Consider the following 6,000-nt stretch of genomic DNA (forward strand, 5'->3'; position numbering starts at 1 on the left):
GGTCCCTTCCATCTCCATCTAACATTCTGTGCTTCTGTGAGTCATCCATCCAGAAGATTCATGCAACTGATCGTAGTGGGTCCCAGGTGGCACTGGTGGAGGTGGGGCTAGGCAATGATCAGTGTACATGACTCAATACATACCCACTTCTGTTTTATTAGAAAACCAACTGACACTGATAATGGGGTAATTCTGAAGGCTTTCCAACATGGTAGGACTGATCAGAGCTTGGCTTCTGCTGGCATAGCTTTTGATAACCCAAAGTCAACTACAACCCACAGTGAGTCATCAAAGGATGGTTTTAATGGACATTTAATAATTTGAGAGGCATTAAAGTAGAAGACTGGGCAGAACTTGGCAATTTTTTGGATGTTGGGGGCAGGTAGTGATACAGTAGTTAGAGTGTTGGGCCTGAAGTCAGGAAAATCTGGGTTCAAAACCAGTCTCAGATACTTACCAGCTGTGTGATCCTGGGTGAGTTGTTTAAATAACTTTTGTCTGAGTGAGTTTCCTCAGTTATTAAATGGACATAATCACAACACTTACCTTGCAAAGTTGTTGAGAGGATCAGATGAGATTATATTTGTAAAGTGTTTAGTATAGCACCTGGCATATAGTAAGTACTTAATAAATGCATTTGTTCTTCATTATATGGAGGTTCAAGGGAGTAGGGGAGTCAAATGTGGGTTTCACTGACTTCTGTTTATAGTCACTTTCCTATTTTGCTCTTATTCATGGAATGAATTCAACTTGACCACCATTCAACTTCTTAAAACTCCAGCCTTACCTTTTCTGGGCTTCTGAAAGTCTAAAAAGAGAGAAAGGAAGACCAGAACATGCAAAGGAAAACAATAAAGGCAGGGAGCCATTTTGAAAATTGAAAAGCTAATTTGCACTGGCTTAAACCAGTCCCTAAAATTTTTCTAGAAAGCAGTTAATTATCTGTTTTTTTTAAGGGAGAGAAGGAAAGTGAGTGTCAGTTGTCAAGAGAAAACTTCTGAATGGGAAACTTACTTGTTTAGACAAAAGGATAGTATCTCTTGCATTTGCCTAGAACTTTGCTAGCTCCCTCCCAACACACGCACACGCACACACACACACACACACACACACACACATCCTTTCTTTCACACTGAGTATACAAATTTTATTACTTCAATGTCTCTTCTGATTCTAGATTCCAGTTCTATATTGTCCTGAAACATGGAAGTGTAGAGTGTGTTATGTGTGTGTGTGCATGTATATGTTTCTGTGTATTTGTATGTATGTGTGTTATTTTTGGGAACAAGGAAAGAGGAAAGAAACCTATAGACACCTTAAATTTCTCTTTACCCTGAATAATGAAGGGGGGATGGTGGTGGGGTTGGAAATAATGACAAAAAACAGAAACAGCTATGGTGAGAAAAGAACAATTTGTGGGTTGAGTCCAAGCTTGAGAGACCCACAGTTTATCAAAGCTATTTCCATAGGCTCTGTGGGTGTCACCAACACAGAACCCTAAGTTTGGAAGCTGGTGTGTTAGGAACTCTCCAAGGTCCTAGGGCCCATTCCCCTCTCCTAAAGACAAGACTAAAGCTAAAATGGTGGTTTTATCTGTTTTTTTTTTTAAATCTCAGTGAAGATTGTTTCAGTATTTGATATACATACACATATACACATTCATAAACACAGATATGATTGCATGTACATATACATATATTGCTTAAGCATATGTATATATGTATATGCACATATAAGCTGTTCTATTGTTATAATCTTTGAAATATGGAGATTCTTCCTTACATTTCACTTAATTCTTTTCTGCTTTAGTTAAAAAACCTATTCTTTCTTGCACTCCTTATAGTGTAGGATGATATTTGTTTAACATACCCTCTAGGATATGTTCAACTCATCAGGGACTGACCAGGCTAATACATGTTTTAGGCACATAAATTATATAAACAAGATGGTTTTATTAATTTTTTGGCAGAGTGAAGTAAACAAAGTATTCCTTCTAAAATATGCACATCATCTGTGATTTTGTTAGCATAGGGGATTCCCCTATGGGAATTCTTTCCCATAGTGGGAACATTTTTGACAAGTTCAGATCATAAAGTTCTATTATTTACTTACACAAGTCCTAAGGAATTGCCTGAGACACTTGAAGGTTAAGTGACCTGTCCAGAGCCACATAGCAATTGAGTGCTGAATCCAAGTCTCCCTAACTTATAGACCAGAATGCTACCCATTACTCAAAACTATCTCTTTCCCCTTTTAAAATATCTAAATGAAAATCCAAAGTAGCCTGAGTTAACTGAATGGTTTCTATAAAGTTTCTGATCTAGACAGCCTTGGGAAATCAGGAACATTAACAATGTTCATTGGCTGAATCACAGCCTACAAGACTAGATGGATCAGATTAAACTATTCTAGTGGGCCTGGAAATTTTCCACCCCACCTCCCACTTCATTCATTAATATCAGTAATGCATACTAAATAAATTTGTATTCAAACAGCAAATTTTAGGTTGCTCTGTTGGGTCTGTAAATTAGGGCCCTGGATCTCAGATGCTTGCTTTTCCCTTTCAAGTTCCACTTGTCCCATTACTACTCCAAAACTCATTAATTAAATCAAGCCTACCCTGTAGCTCTGAAGAAAGATAGTAACTAAATATGTGCTGAACACAAGTAGATTTGGAAACACAGTATTGTAAAGTAGTCAAATTGGATTTGGATTTGGAAGACTTGAATTAAATCCCTGGAATCTTCTCAGTGATCAAACAGTGACTAAGGTACCATGGCTTTTTCTGAAAATTTGGTGGATTTTAAAATTAGCCTAGAGCTTGTTAGATGAGGAGAGCCAGGGACCAGTTCAGTGCTTCTGTGATTCGGTCATCTCTTCTGAAAAATGGGAATAATGAAAGCCACTACCCGTCCATTGAATCCAATGATTAAGGTGGGACAAGGGGATTCAGAATGGGAACAATGTTTATTTTATCTTTAGAGGGCTTCACACCATTATGAATTCTCACAAATATTTTAATATGAGACAACTCTCCAGAAATCCTGGGGCTTGAGAGGAGTTTAAATAGGAATCTCAGAGTTCAGATGACTATCTCAGCTTTATTCTAATGTGCCAACCTTCCTTCACCTATAAAACTTTATCAGAAATAGGAGCATCACATTAGATTAGATGCCAGACTTCTTAACCTGGGATCCTTGACCTATTTTTTTTTTACAAAAAATGTCTTTGTAAGTGTATTTCAGTATAATTGGTTTCCTTTGTAAATCTATGTATTTAAAAACATTCTGAGAAGGCACCCATAGACTGCTGAAGTGATTTGATACATAAAAAAGTTTGAGTACTCCTGAAATAGAGGGTCCCCAGATTCCTGATGCTTCCCAACTTCAGGTAGACTTTGAACAAAGGGCCAATAGGGTCCCTAATGGGCACATGTTGTCACAGGCACTGCTAGATATGGAGAAACCAGAAATAACTGCAGAAATGTAAAGTAATATGGAAAAGAAAGTTACCCTCCCCACTCCCATCCTTAGAAAGGAAAACGAAGACACCTTGCTGTTTCAAGAGGCTAAAGGATCACCAATTCTGATTGTCACTTGAAAAAGTGTCTCATTCTATGCTTCAGAACTCTCAAAATTGCAAAACATCTATGCTACTGACAAGCAGAATGATATGATCAGGAGGAGTTTCTGTCCTGAGTTCTCTTCTCTTCTATCCTTCTGTATACTCTCTTCAAGATTTCATCAGTTTCCATGGTTTTGATTACCATTTCTATATAGAGAACTGCCAAATCTGCAGAACTTCATTTCCCTCCTGAGCTTCAGGCAACTGAATGTCCCATAGACATTTCAAATTCAACACATCCCTAACAGAACCCATTGTCTTTCCTCCTTCAAACCAATCCTTGCCTTGTTTTTCCCTATTTCTATCAGGGGTGCCACCATCCTTCCAGTCACTAGGTCTGCAAATTAGCAGTCATCTTCAACTCTTCCTTCTTTGTCATCACCTTTTGCATCCCTCATATTCAATCAACTTGCCAATTCTGCTTCCTTAATTGGATTCTCTCACTCCTTAAACAGCAACTGCTCTAGTTCAGGCCCACATCACTTCCCATTGGACCATCTTAATAGCCTCCTGACTGGTCTCACTACCTCTATTCTCACTTCTCAAATTAATCCTCTATGTAGCTACAGCATTGGTATTTCTACAGCATAGATTTGAATATATTCTTCTTGTTCCAATATCTTTAGTGGTTTCCTTTTGCTTCTAGGATAAAATACTAGTCCCTCTTTATTTGTGTATCAGTAAGGCAATAATAACAACGTAAATAGTAATTGTCAAAATGCCTATGTGGTTCTGTATCTCAAAGTATCTGAGACTCTCCACATAGAAGGTAGAAGAAGTAAACTATTTATTCAGACACCAGAGAACCATATCCCACAAGCCATTTATCCAATCTATCAGAGCAGTAAAACATTCAATACATGATATCACAACGTGGAGCCTCGCTGTCCCAAAACCTCTCTGAACCCCTGCTGGGGTCTTCCCAAAAACAAATTCACAGTACAGCTAAGTCAGTCTATTCAGTTCTAACTATCACGATGGTCATTAGCAGCCATTAGCAGACATAACTGCTCTCTCTCTTTCTCTCTCTCTCTCTCTCTCTCTCTCTCTCTCTCTCTCTCTCTCTCTCTGTCTGCATTTCCTGTGACATAACTTCCTTTTCCTGTCAGGAAGCTCCTCCCACCACATGTGACTTAGGCTTCCTGTGACATGGCCTATTAACGGGTGGGAAAGATCTTCAAATCTAAATTGCTACTACAATTTGTCCTGTAAAGTCTTAGAATTTTGCCCCAGATTACCTTTTTAGATTTATTTCCTATTCTCTCCATCCCACTCCACACACTCTACTTTATAGCCAAATTGGGCAACCTGTTATTGCCTATATGTGATATACTATATTTTGCCTCTGTGCCTTTGTACAGGCTGCCATGTCACCCCCTCTCAAATCTAGATAGCTCTCTCTCTTCATCTGTCTCTTAGAATCCCTTGTTCCCTTCAGGTCTTATCCCTAAGATGTTTTCTCCTTCAGAATGTCCTTCCCTGTCTCCACAGTTGTTTGTGATCTCCCCCTTCCCTGTTCCTACATTGAGATTACTTTGTTTGACTTTACCCATATTTTATATTTATTTATCTATGTCTATGTTACTTGTGTCTCCCAATTCCTGCCCTCACCACAGGTAGCTAGAGATAAACAACTCTCAAATATTGAAGAATTGATTATCTGATTTGTCAATTATCCAATCGAAGCTCATTGCACCTCATCCATTTCTCTTCAAATTATTTGTCTTTGAAGAGCCAAGCTGTGGAGGGGGGAGGCGTTGTTAACAAAGAGCCAAGATGGTGGAGTAAAGGCAGCATCCCAGTCAAGTTCTCCCAATATTCCTCTCCAAACAACTTTAAAATAATACAGCAAATCAAATTCTGGAGTGACATACTCAACAAAAGGTTGGGGTGAGACTTTTTTCCAGCCCAAGGCAGCTTAGGAGGTCAGAAAAAGAGAATTTGTATAGGGATTATTCAACCTCTTGCAGGAGCTGGGATCTTCATTGTGATACTGGCAAGGATACAGTAATCTATATGTAAAAACTGATGTAGACACCAAGGCTCTGGGACAGAACAAGTGGGTTGGGGGTAGGAGGAGGCTGGGAATGGGATCACCAGTAATGAAGGGCTAATCACCCAGTCTTTTGGTTATTTTTCTGTAAAAAATAAAAAACCTCCTAGAGGGTTCTTTCAATTTTTCTTTTCACTGTTGCATTTGTTCCAGGTAGGGCTATTTTACTAGATCATTTGGAGTGGTAGAGGGGAAATGATCCTAGGGTAGCCTTTCACTCTTCAATCTTTCCCAGAATTCCCCAGAATATATTTTTATAAAGGCCACCTCCCCATTCTCAATCCCAATCCTAGGTTTGTGCACTATATAAGTTATTCAGACAA

Source organism: Trichosurus vulpecula, chromosome 4 (assembly GCF_011100635.1).
Source record: "Trichosurus vulpecula isolate mTriVul1 chromosome 4, mTriVul1.pri, whole genome shotgun sequence".
NCBI lineage: Eukaryota > Metazoa > Chordata > Mammalia > Diprotodontia > Phalangeridae > Trichosurus > Trichosurus vulpecula.